Here is a 13,654-nt window from a genome sequence, read left to right as displayed (position 1 = left end):
ATGCAACATGGAGGAGAAACCTGCGGAGGCTATGGACTGCATTTTCATATTTATGCATTTTTAAAAGAATCTGCCAACGTGTGTTAACAGATTACACATTTGGTACCTGCTCCTCTCTCTACTAAAGACAGTGAGGGAAAAGCACCAAAGACTATGGAACTGCTCTTTTGCTTGTTTTTTGAAAGAAGGGTCTACAATCTGGCCCAGGCTGGCTCTGAATTCACAGCGGTCCTCTTGCCTCGGTCTCCTCAGTGTTGGGACTATAGTTAGGAATGGCCATGCTTCACAGTCTTATGGGTCTACTTAAATAACATACCATGGGTGATATTACCCCTAGTAAGTGTATGTAATCTAAAGAATAATGGAAATTAATGAAATATTATCTGACAGCATCTTAGGAACAGCTGTATAACTGGTGCAGAAGATACAGAAGAAATAAAAAATTGGGTCAAAAAATACTGGGTCATATTATAAGTGCTTCTGTGCACTGAAGGCATACTATCATTCTTACACTGAGTTGCCTCATTTCTCATGGGTGTGGAATCCTACTGACCATTTCAGATCACATATATGGATTAGGGCTACATAGGCTGCCAAGCCTGCATATGCATTGCAATGCCCAATTCTCCTGCTATCCAGGTCCCAGAGACAGCCTATCTAGAAGGTTAGGGTGTCCAGGCTGTCACCATCCCTCACAGAGCCCACTATACCAGAAAGATCTTAAGGAATAAAAGAGGGAGAGAAAGAGAGAGAAAGGGAGAGAGAGAGAGAGAGAGAGAGAGAGAGAGAGAGAGAGAGAGAAGATAGAAAAGTGATGGGGAATTCTACTCTACTCATTAAATAACACTGAGTGGGTACTTGTTCTACCAGGGGCTGAGATGTGGCAGTGAACAGAGTGGGTTCAATGGAGTATGGGATAAAGAATAAGAACACATACAACTCCAGCAACTTAGAGCACAGTAACAATTAAGACCCTGCACAACATTCTCCTCCAGAGGTTTTCCCTTCCATTGGTCCATCCACGCACACACCCCTCCTTCATCTTGGATATATTCTTTTCCTAATTGTGCAAGCGAAAAACCAAACACTCGAGAAAGCGAAGGAGGGAAGAGCCTCTCTGCCCACAGACATCATTTCCTACATTTCAGCTCATTCCTTTCAAGTTGTTTGACATTTATCCCAAATCCTACCTCCTCAATGGACTTTTTGACTATCCAGAGATCATTTGCTTTGGTAGTCCAAGAAGTTCCAGAAGTCTTTGCCATGACAAAGGCTGCAAAGACTACTAAGATATTTCTAGATGTCTGCTTAGCAGGATGGCATAATACCCATTTGAATAACAAAACGCAATGTTGTGATGAATATGGAACAATGTGCCCCAGGAATAATTTTAACTACTTGTATAGGTGGTAGGCTTCAGATTTAAAAAAAATAAAAATAAAGAAAAAAAACAGGGGCGGGTGCAACATTCTTATCTCCACCCCTACCTTTTTAAAATAAATTAAATCAATAAGGAGTGTGGGACACTTTTAATGACGCGAACTACTTAATTTCCCGGCTCTTTAGACGTATCATCCATCACTGCAGTATGGAGGAAGACATCTCTTGAGTGTTCAGGGGGCTCCTTTGGTTTTATTAATGCAAGATTTAGGGAATTTTAACAAGGTGAATTGTTTATTTGCCTTGACAGATTGGCTTACAATGCACTGGCTACATCCTCAGCATGATCATTAATGACAAAAGACAGGCAAAAAGCTGTTTACACTACACACAGGGATAGGAATTAATCCTGCTCCCTCTCCCTGGAGCTCTCCAAACAGATGACCACATTGTTTTAGGTAAGACATCCTGGCAGAAGGAAATACAGAAAACTCTAGAAACTTACAAGCATCTATTTGTTGTTCCCTGAATATTCTCAATTAATATTGTCCAGAAAACAATGATCAAGCTGCTTGGTAAGGTTGAGTGTTATAAAGAAAGCAGTACCCACCCACGTGTACTGGAGGTGTTGGGAAGGCTTTCCATTACGTGGTCAGGAATGTTTCCTGAGGTCTGTTAGGAAACCTTGCATACACAAAAAGAGAATTAATACTCTAGTCCAAACAAAGATGAAGAATTCACCTAATTTAATATAATATGTACAAATGAAACAACTGTCATTAATTAGTACAGAGATGCCAAATAGGAATCACATTAGTTCAACTCAGTCTCTGGGGCCATAAACACATGACCTCATGCAGGAGACTGAACAGCAAGTGGGGTCCTCCATCTGTTCCATCTCCATCTTGATTCCCTGAAATGCTCTCGGCTTCAGGAGCAACCATCCCTTTTCGAAGCCACACCCTGACTCATCCCACATCTTCAGAACCCATCTGGTTTTAATCACCCAACTTTATTCTCCAGATAAGTTCCGAATTGTATAGCAAATTGCATTTTAAAATATGAAACCATGTTCCCGTTGGTTTGGATTCCTGGTCTTTGTTAGTTTTTGGTGGTATTCATTTTTTAATTCTCAAGGCAGTGTGGCACACAAAGCACATAGTTTTTCTAGTCAGACTTGGTCTGCATCCTTCCCCCTTATACTGAGGGGGTTCCTGTGAAGATTCAAGGAGACATCCCTAGGAGCCTTTGGTATACAACTAGCATGTGTATAACACACACACACACTTTCAGAGGAAGACCTGCAGACCCCTGACAGCCCAGCAGAGGACACCTTCCTTTAGCTAGGCTATAGTAGTCATGCTGCTGAGCATTCATAGGTGGCCTGGAACCTGACACAGACCATTGCTGTTCACAAGCTTCCCAAAAGATGCCCTGGCTTCCTGTGTGGGGTCTACCTCTCTGTCAAACAGGACCTGGCTTGAAGCATGTGCTTCCCTCACATCAGTGTCTTTAGCTTTGGACTATGGTTGAAAATATTTGTCTAGGGTCTGGAGAGACGGCTCAGCCGTTAAGAGCACTGGCTGTTCTTCCAAAGGACCAGGGTTCGATTCCCAGCACCTGCATGGCAGCTCACAGCTGTCTGTAGCTCCAAGATCTGACACCCTCACACAGACATACATGTAGGCAAAACACCAAGGCACATAAAATAAAAATAAATGAATTAAAAAAATATTTGTCTATGTAGCGAAGTCACCATGGTAAAGGATTCTTCCTGACAGACAAAAATCTCCTATTCACTAGTTCTAGGAAGCATTCTATGTTCACTGCTTCTGTATTGTGTATCTTCTACATATGACTCAAAGGTGTAACAGTTGGGGCATAGGGTTCCCCAACTTGAGGAACCAGCAGGGAAAATCTGATTTGGAACTCTTCAAGTATAGCTGGTAAAGCCTAGACCTCCACACTTATCCGGTAAGGAACATTTCAGTGGTGGGTCAGTGCAAAGTACCAGGTCCAGAGCTGCCTAACAGACACCCAAAAGTCCCTGATGGGGGACTTTCCATGCTGCTCGCCCATCCCTGCAAAGCTGGCATGTGAGGCCCGGCAAATAATTTATGAAGGAAGAGAGTGTAACTCAAAATGAAGTGGACAAAATGAGAGAAAAGGCTAGAAGCAGATCCCATTGAGTTTTACAGGTCTTAGCACGGAGTAAAATACTGTAAGAGGCACAATTAATCACAGATCCAAGACCAGAGAGAGTGGCTGCTTCCATGCAAGTGCTGTGGGTCTCCAGTGGTGGGTCAGCATGAATGGTTTCTTCTACAAGCTGTCAAGAGAGCAAATAATCCTCCCACCCCACTCAGCACAATTGCCTTGGCCCATATAATCCAAGAGAGGGAAAGAATACTCTGAGGAAGAGCCAGAGGCAACAATGACAATAACTGAAAAATGGTAGTTTCCACAGAAGTAGGCTGCTCAAACAAGGGGAGACCATAGAGGGCCAGAGGAGAGAGGCTAACACTTCCATCGCGAAGGGGAACTGGTAACGTGTGGTGATAGACTGTAACTCAGCACGTTCAAAGCAAGTCTGTCCTGGTAGGGATGGAAGACGTCCACCTCCAACTGAAGCCTGTTCAGTGAAACTAGGAGAGTGGCCCATGTGTGGGAAAGGAAACACCAAAGAGCTTCTAAATGATTAGGGCCCTTTAACACACGCACAGCGGGAGACCCTACAGATGAACTGTAGACACCTTTTCTCTCATCTGGTTTAACACTTAGGAGAATGTGTCAAATACATACATGTGAGTAAGATGACACACGAAATGGAATTAAATCAAGCAGCTGTACCGAGTGTGCACTGTAGTGTGACACACTTGGATATTACTGCATCTAATTAACATTAAATATTCAAACTCCAGTAAATATTAACACTAAATATGCTTTGAAAACTTTATTATTTTCCCCTACATAGTGTTCAATAAGTGTGTGTGTGTGTGGGGGGGTGGATCTCATACTCTATAAAATCATTTACAAAAACCTGTATGAATGGGACAGAAAAACAACAGCCTTGGTGCTGCAGCCTTGCCAGCTCCGTGTTTACTCCAGAAATGTCGTTTTTATTGAAAAGGTGCAATTATCATCATGTAACACAAATCGCAAAACCCCGATTTTTCCACCTTATCAGCTTTGTAAAATCGCGGTCCCAGAGGGTGCCATTGATTAGCTGCACATGTTCCTTCTGTGGCATCCCAAATACTTAATTGTCAGTTATCTTTTCTTCTGCAGTAAGTAAAATGTGCTCACAAAATTACAGAGGGACCTGTTCTGCCTTAACCTCTGCAAGATGCCATCACGCAGTAGAAAACACTGGTAAAATATCACAGGATAGCACCGTCCGACAAGGGAGACGTATCAACACCGTAATGATTTCCCACGAGTTTCCATTTTAGAAAATTGTCACTAAAGCCAGCATAAATGGTGACATGTCTCCACTGAGGACACGGTGAAATCGAACGCTGGCATTCTAGTTAGGGCCAGGCCTACCCAGCAGCCAATTATAACAGGAAGGGAACATCTTGAGAGCTCGGATGAGCCCACTCGGCTAACCTTCCGTGATTACTGCACAGAGCACTGTCGTTTCCATGTGTGATCTTTTTTTATTATCTTTCCAGAACACGAAACACCGATGCATACACATACAGGCATCGCATGCTCTCCCTCTAAGGTTGCTAGGGACTTGCAGGGGACCTCTTTGTCACGGAAGTCAGGAGGTTTGGGGGTCCTGTGAGTGCGGCCAGGCTGTCTAGTTTGGTTTGAAATGTCTGATTTGCGGAGTGACAGAGTTCACCCGACAGTTTTTCTTCTCTCGTCTACGAAAGAAGCTTCCTCTCATACCTACTTCATAGGAGCCGCTGAGAACAGGGAGGGAGGAAAATCAATACTGCCTCCCAGCAGTAAGTGGGCCTCAGTGTCGCTGTCCTCTGGGACCCAAGCCTACAAGCTGGTGGCGGCTCTGCAGTCCTCAGTCTCCCACTTAGCCACCTCCTGGTGGCACCTGGTCACAATTCACACAGTGAGCCACAGGGAGACTGGCGAAATCATTTAAAACACACACACACACACACACACACACACACACACACACACACACACAGTTCACAGCTCACAGGAAGCCTGCAACCATCTAAAAACTCAAAAGCAGGTGCACTGCTGAAGATCCCGTCGCCCTGTGCATTCTTTGTTTTGATGTGACCCCCCCCCCCCCCAGGCATGTCTAGCCTGTGCCTTGGCAAAACTTGTGTTACTTACAGAATTCAAACAGCTGTCTGCCAAGGGTTCCTAGAGCTTTGTAGAGTATCTTATAAAAGAAAAAAAAAATTCTCAGGACCTACATGGAAAGTTGAATGTCGAGAAAGGCCTATGTAAGGAATGAAGAATCTGTAAAGAAATAGTGTGATTTGGCTTAAGAAATTTTGAAAAGAAATCCTTAAAATGTTTTCATTAAAAGCATATTGCATTTTAATTGTGAGTGAGAGAAAGAGAGAGAGAGAGAGTGTGTGTGTGTGTGTGTGTGTGTGTGTGTGTGTGTGTGTGTGTGTGAGTGTGTGTGTGTGAGTGTGTGTGTGATGAGAATGGAAGGCAGAGGACAATGTCCAGGAGTCAGCTGTCTCCTTCCAACCTGTGAATCCCTAAGGTCGAACTCATGTCAAGATTGGTGGCAGGTGCCTATACCCACTGAGCCATCTTGCTGGCCCAAATCTTTTTTAAAGACAAGATCTCACTATGTATCCTAGGCTAGTCTTGAACTCATTATGCAATTTAAGCTTGCCCTGAACTCTTGATTCTTCCGTGTTTACCTTCTGAGAGTCAGGAGTACAGGTATATACCACTCTGCCTAGCAAAATATAATTTTTGATGGGGTTAAAAGACTAATCATGACCAGGGGATACACAGTGTTCATCCCAAAACTCTCGGGGCTGAGGCAGATTTATCTCTGTGGGTTCAAGGCCACTCTGGTCAACACAGAGACAGCCAAGTCAGCCAGCACTATCTAGTGAGGTGTTCTCTCAAAAATATCGACTACTAAAGTAGAAACTACCTTTTGGGCTAGTTTAGTACCAGAGCTTATGCTCTGTGTGTTCCTGCATTATCTGCTTATATAAAAATGTTTGTCTCTCTCACGTGTAAGCATAGTGCTGGGTGGAGACAGGTGTTTAGCCAAAATGACACACTGCTGCCTTTCCAGGGCTTATCTTTTGGTGCTGAAGTGGACGGTGTCCCTGCAATTACAGAAAATGAACGTGAAATTGCAAACAGGGTTAGTACCGTGAGAGAAAGCAGCTAGTCTCCTTGATCCTAAGTAACAAAATGCCCTTATTAAACTGTGGGGAGACAGACAGCTTCCCTGGGGAGGGACTCTGGAGCTGAGAGCTGAATGAGCTAGTAGGAAGGAGAACAGGACATTCCAAATGCAAATATGGCTTCTTCAAAGGCCTGTGGAAGGTAAGAACATATGAGAAAGTGTCCAGGAAAAATAACGATACTGAACAATAAATGGAGACCAGTAGCTAGAGAAGCTGGTAGGCCTTCTCAGTTATGCGAGGGACTTCTTAGTGGACATCTGGGCCTGTGAGTAATTTTAAATGGATGGTGGATATGATACCTAGATATGTATGATTAAGATCGGATTAATATCTTAACTGTACCTGGAGCAACAGCAGCATTCCTCAGATCCAAAGGGCCATGAACTCAACCCTTCTTTTGCTATCCCTAAATGCTTCTTAAATGATCTGGTAGCATGTGTGTGTGTGTGTGTGTGTGTGTGTGTGTGTGTGTGTGTGTGTATACACACACGCGCGCGCGTGCGCGCGCGCGCGCGCGCGCGCGCACACACACACACATTTGCTCTCATGGCTGTTTATTCTCATCTGTGTTTTATAGTTAGGGTTCATGAACTCAGCTTCAGCAAGACTTTATCTGTGGGAATTCACTGAGGGTCAAGTTCAATATAAGTCCTCCCATCCACCATTAAGAACTCTTCCAGAGGTTCTGAGTTTACTCCCAGCACTGACATGCAGCTCACAACTGTCTAATAACTGTGGTCCCATGGGATCAGATGCCCCCTTCTGGTGTGCAAAACACACATACACATAAAAGAAAGAAAGAAAGGAAAAAACAAACAAACAAACAAACAAACCACAAACCTTCTTTTCCCCCTGCAGTGGGTAGTGGTTAATTGTGACTGAATTTTCTGGAAGTATTTTGTTTTTCCAATATTTTTGTTGTATTTATAAGTTTAATACAACCCACAGATAAAAATTAAAGACAGCCAGTGGAATTTAAAAATACATTCCTTTCTTTGGATTTAAAACTTATCTTAACATCTCAACTAATTTGTACTAGTAAATAAAGAATTCCAGAAGCAGTGACTGGAAAGAGGAGAGATGGCCCAGTGGTTAGTGTTGGCTGCTTTACAGAGGATCTGAGTTTGGTTTCCAGCACCCATGTCAGGCGGCTCACAGCTTTCTGCAACGCCAGCTCCAGGGAAACAGAGGCCTCTCACTTCTTCAGGTACCTTCCCTGAAGCACACATATCTACATACAGACAAACCCCCTGCACATAATTAAAAGTAATACAAATAAATATAATCCCAGAAAAGAAATGAATGTCATTAACTTTTCTTTTATATTAAATACACTGAAAACAAAGCAAAGCAAACAGAGATTTGGCCTCAAAACAATTCAATACCTATTAGACAACTTCCGGCCTGCCTAATTTTTTTTCTTAAAGTATGGGGATGTAGCTCAAGTGGCAGAGCACTTTTCTAGTGTATACATGAGGCCCTAGGGGAAGGAAAAAAAATGATACATTGCATATATTTAATCCATTTCAATTACCCAACATGTTGAATAAGAATGTGCTTTGACTACACACTCTAGAAAGCATTTTATGTGGCATTTTCTTGATTATACAAGAAAAACAAACAAGCAAACAAACTTGCTTATACGCAATATAAACCAGTTACTTACCTGTTGGTCAAAACCAAGGTCTGGCCGGGCGGTGGTGGCACACGCCTTTAATCCCAGCACTCTGGAGGCAGAGCCAGGTGGATTTCTGTGAGTTCGAGGCCAGCCTGGGCTACCAAGTGAGTTCCAGGAAAGGCGCAAAGTTACACAGAGAAACCCTGTCTCGAAAAAAACAAAGGGGAAAAAAAAACCCCAAAAACAAAAAACCAAGGTCTGGGGACTAATACATACGAGTAAAACTGTGTGTTACAAAGCAAACCAAAGCCGGCTTAGCAAATCCAATGATGTAGTCAGGTACTAATTTACATACAAATTATATAGCACATTAATGGAAGTGCTGTCCTGTTATTTTACATAGTAATCACAACTGGACTTGCAAGATGCTACCTGAGAGAGACCTTAGTAGGACTAGACTTTAATGAAAGATTTATGATCAGGATGGCGAGGAGTGGTGATGAATGGATGGTTTTTGAAAAGTGAGTGAACACCCTTTGCTCACTTATATCTCTCATACACTCCTCCAACACTTACGCCTTTGGTTTACTTAGCATTCTCTTCTTTTGCAACCTGACCCCGCTCCAGCACAGCGGGAGCAGCACGATCCAGGACTGGGCCTTCCTGGGTGTACACAGCCCTACTGCACTGTAGTTAAGAGGATTTCATAGGCTAATGTCGATTTAAAAAATAACAAAAAACAAAAACAAAAACAAAAACAAAAACAAAAATGAAGGATTCTAATGCCAGTTTCTATCCACACAATTACAACCACGGCTGTATGTCACTCAGTTAAACAATGCAATGGCAAGACGTGTAATTAGTTTTACATGAAATTAAGAACCATTGATGAGCAAAGCTCACTAGTGGGAACACAATGGAAAAAGACCTGAGCGTGACATGTGACTTAATTCAGGAACTGGAGCAAGTCTTCAGAGAAACAGTACAAGAAGTGGGAAGCGGCCAAGGGGGGAACGGCGCCGAGGTCTAGAACCAAAAGCTAGTCTGTGAAGGAGACCATAAACAATGGTGTGGGAAGTCTCTTTGCAACAATGGAAAATGCAGTCAGGGAAATGGTTCGCATCCAACACACAGACACCGAGGGGGACAGAACACAGTCATAAGCCAGATGACACTGTAGCCCTCTCGGTAAATGGATGGCAATGGCCACAAAGAAAGTGGGAGCGATCAGCAAGAGCCCTCAGAATGAACAGCCAGCAGTCATGTTTTTCACTCATCTCCAGCCTCTTCCCTTCCACCTCCTGCTGGAACATGGACAGGATCGTTAAGATTAGCTATGATTTCATGGTCCTGAGAAAAGGAGGGAAGAATAAAGTAATGCTAATCTATGATGATCTTGAGCCAGTGAAGCAAACCTTACAATCATTTACTGCTGCACTGCCCAACAGTTGACAGGGAGCCTTCAATTGCTGTGGAACCCATTCATTTTGGCTGCTGTCTGTGCCACTGCAGGTTATTAAGTTTGCTGTTGGCTCCTCGACTACTGAATGGACGGACAGACAGACAGACAGACGGATGGACAGACAGAGAATCCTGATAGTGTATTTAACTTACTACTTTGAGTAAGAATATTTGGAGGGGGAACACCAACTTTGATATTGCATTTTAACTTAATTCTTTAAAAATAGCATAGGAAAAACAAAAAAAGAGACAGTTCACACAAACCTTGTACTTTATAAAAAGCAAGACAATGACCTACATGTGAAAAACAAGTGTGCCTAACTCAACAGGTGTTAAGAACACGTACCAGAAGACAGAAAGAAGTCGAGCTCATAGTTAATGGCATGAAGCTGGGCAAAGAAGAATAGAAGCTGATGAGCTGGGAGCACATCCTCCCAGATGGGCCTTTAAGACAGCATGGGTGGTCCCCCAGGAAATGCAGTTTCTTTACATTTCTCTCCCTAGGATTGTCCAAACCCTGTAGAATGACCACAGGGAATGCACCTCTGCTGTCTGCATGAAGATAATACACATCTTATTTAACAGGTCTCTCTAATCATAACATTTATGAACTTTTAACAGCTTTCTACCAACAGCAATAAAAGGGGACAAGAAGAGCCAGGCGGTGGTGGCACACGCCTGTAATCCAGCACTGGGGAGGCAGATCTCTGTGAGTTCAAGGGCAACCTGGTCTACAGAGTGAGATCCAGGACAGGCATGAAAACTACACAGAGAAACCCTGTCTTGAAAAAAAAAAGGGGGGTGGGTGGGTAAGAAGGACATTAATATCCTAGATATCTATATATATATATATATACATATATATATATATCTTCAAGCATAAAATGTGTATCTTAAAGACTATGGGTGAGTGTAAGAGAGAAATGACTTACTAAATAAAGAGAAGAAGAAAAAAATAAAACTAAAGAGTGAAGTTGTTGTGGGATATTTGCACATTGTGTGAAGATGTATTGCTGTGATTGGTATAATAAAAAGCTGAACAGCCAATAGCTAGGCAGGAGGTATAGGTGGGACTTCCAGGCAGAGAGAGAACTCTGGTCAGAAGAAAGGCCTCAAGAGTCACTCGGAGGAAGCAGGATGGGCAGTACAGCGATGAGGTAATGCCACATGGCAGAATGTAGATGAATATAAATGGGTTAATGTAAGTTACAAGAGCTAGTTGAGAACAGGCCTAAGCTAAGACCAAGCTTTCATGATTAATAATAAATCTCCATGTCATTATTTGGGAGCTGGCGATCCAAAGATAGTCTGACAGGAAGGTTGCTACAAGAAGTAGTTGCAAACCAAACATCTGGTGTCTCAAGGTAACATTCTGGGTGGACATCACTGGTGTTGGGCCAGAGATTCAGGAGATGCACCACAGGTAACCAGGACAACCCAGACAGCCTATCATTACCACCTCACTATCCACACAAACCACCCCAAAGCCACCTTCACCTTGAGGCAGAAGTGATCAGGGAGGTGCCTGGGGGCTCAGGCTTGTTCCCATGCCTGCCCACATGGTTCTCTCCAGGTGTCTCCTCAAGCTTCAGGGGCTGCTGAACACTGGACCACTAACAATCCATGACATCGATCATTTCACAGTTACTGAGAAGTGACAGGGCAGGGGAATGGTTTGGTTTACAAGAACTCTGTGAGGTGCACATTCCTCTGCACGTTTATTTGCTTAAATCTTCGGAAGTTGATTTTGGACTACATGCTGGTTGTTTTTTTTTTTTTTTTTTTTGTCAACCTAACACAAGCTCGGGTCATCTAGGAAGAGAGATATCAATTGAGAGAACTGTATCAATTGATACAAGCCTGTGGGGTACTTTCTTGATTGATGTGGAAGGACCCACCCCACAGTGGGAAGTGCCACTCCTATGCAGGCAGTCATGGGGTATATGAGAATGAAAACTAAGTAGCTTGCCTCCATGGTCTGAGTCAGTTCCTGTCCCTAGGTCCCTACCTTGCTAGAGCCCCTGACTTGGCTTTTCTCAGTGATGGACGGGGAAGTACAAACCCAACACCCTTTCGGTCCTGGCCTTTTTCACAGTAGTAGAGTGCATACTAGGGCGGCCTGGTTTGTTGGGCACTGAGTGTCTAGTCCTCTCATTTATAAATAGGCTCAGTGGCAGCATCTCCTTCAGAGAACAGAGTCATGGTAAAGTTTAGCTTGAGCTACATAAACTTACAACGGTACATGGTAATAATCTAGGGAATACAGGTTTTTATAAATTAAGAATAAATAAAGCCGGGCAGTGGTGGCACACGCCTTTAATCCTAGCACTCAGGAGGCAGAGCCAGGTGGATTTCTGTGAGTTTGAGGCCAGCCTGGGCTACCAAGTGAGTTCCAGGAAAGGTACAAAGCTACACAGAGAAACCCTGTCTCGAAAAACAAAAAACAAAACAAACAAACAAAAAAAGAATAAATAAAAACCTGACACAGTCCATGACATATTTTTATTATATGAATAAAATAATCCATTACTGAAACTCAAAAAAAAAGGGCTCATCTTCTGTTTTTAATTATGTTATCATTAATTTAAAAAGACGTGTGTTTTATACATAATCCAACTATGCTGTAACTTCCTGGCCCCTTAACGTGTGCACACAGGCAAAGAATGTATTTGTTCGACAGACTGTTTTAGACAGTGCTCATGTAAGCCTGGCCTTCAAAGCATTACCCCTGGAGGCCCTTTTTCTGCCATCCAAGGCCCTTCTGTGTACTGACTCTGAGATTTTGCTATAGTGAGCCTTCAGCCTACTGACCAGCTGCTTTCTCACTTCCCAGGTACCTTCTAGCATTTCTGTTCTTCTTGTGTAGCTTAAGATTCCCACCCCCAAATCAGCCCCTGCAAGCCCTCCAATACCATCAGCCCCATGCCTCCATCTCCTCAGGACATCTCTGCTCAGGATGACTTCCAACATTCTCTTATCCACGTCCTGGTCCAAGCTGCTAAACACAGTGAGGAAATCACACACAACGAACACATGTTCGATTACTTCCATACATACTAATGTGTTTTTTTGTCTATTCAACTACAACTCCAAATGGAGGACAGAGTGAGCCTCATTCATCATGTTGACTTAAAATGTAAGCTCTTTTCTTCAGAAGATGGCCCACCAACCTTATTCTTTTCTCTACTACAGCGGTTCCCAAGCTTTGGCCAGAATCTCCCAGAAGGCTCATGAAGGCTGTCTGGTACAGTCCACCAAGAGTTTCTGACCTAGACAGCCTCTGGTGGAGCCTAACACTTGGTGTTTTGAAGAATTTGCTAAACTTCTAGAAGATGTTGAGAAAACCAGCCTTCAGACAAGTGGATACCTCCTCCTTCCCTCTTGAAGCTCCTCTTCATTCATTAGCGTGAACAGAAAGATGCTCCTTCTTCATTCCTCCCTCTTCCTCCTCCTTCCTGAGCTTTATGGAGGAAGTGTTTCTTCTTCTAGCACATCCTGGTGTGTGACATTCCTCTGGTTCTTTGCACATCCCTTGCTTTTCTCATCTATCTATTTAGTTACTGCTTACTTATTAATTCCCATGCTTACTTATTAATTCCATCCATCTACAACCCATCTATACCCATCAGTGTTTCCATCCATCCAACCATCCACCCACCACCTACTTTTCATCTCTGTAGGATCATCTGTGCCAGCATATGTGTGCTCTAATATCTCGCCGAGAAACAACAAACGAACCAAGCCACTGCCATCCGAGACCCTAATCTTTGTCTCTGTTCTTTCTGGCAAGGTTCTCAGCTGCAGCTCCCCCTGTCTCCTCTTCGGCCCC

The 13,654-nt window shown here is 43.3% G+C and overlaps 1 protein-coding gene across 1 annotated transcript in view; it reads right to left on the bottom strand.

The window, feature by feature from the left end:
* Snx24 (sorting nexin 24) overlaps positions 1 to 13,654 on the bottom strand; it is a 156,254-nt gene that overhangs the window by 9,831 nt on the left and 132,769 nt on the right. The window lies entirely within an intron of this gene.

The sequence above is a fragment of the Onychomys torridus genome, chromosome 13 (assembly GCF_903995425.1).
Source record: "Onychomys torridus chromosome 13, mOncTor1.1, whole genome shotgun sequence".
Classification (NCBI taxonomy): Eukaryota; Metazoa; Chordata; class Mammalia; order Rodentia; family Cricetidae; genus Onychomys; species Onychomys torridus.
This window is presented reverse-complemented; position numbering and strand designations above follow the sequence as displayed.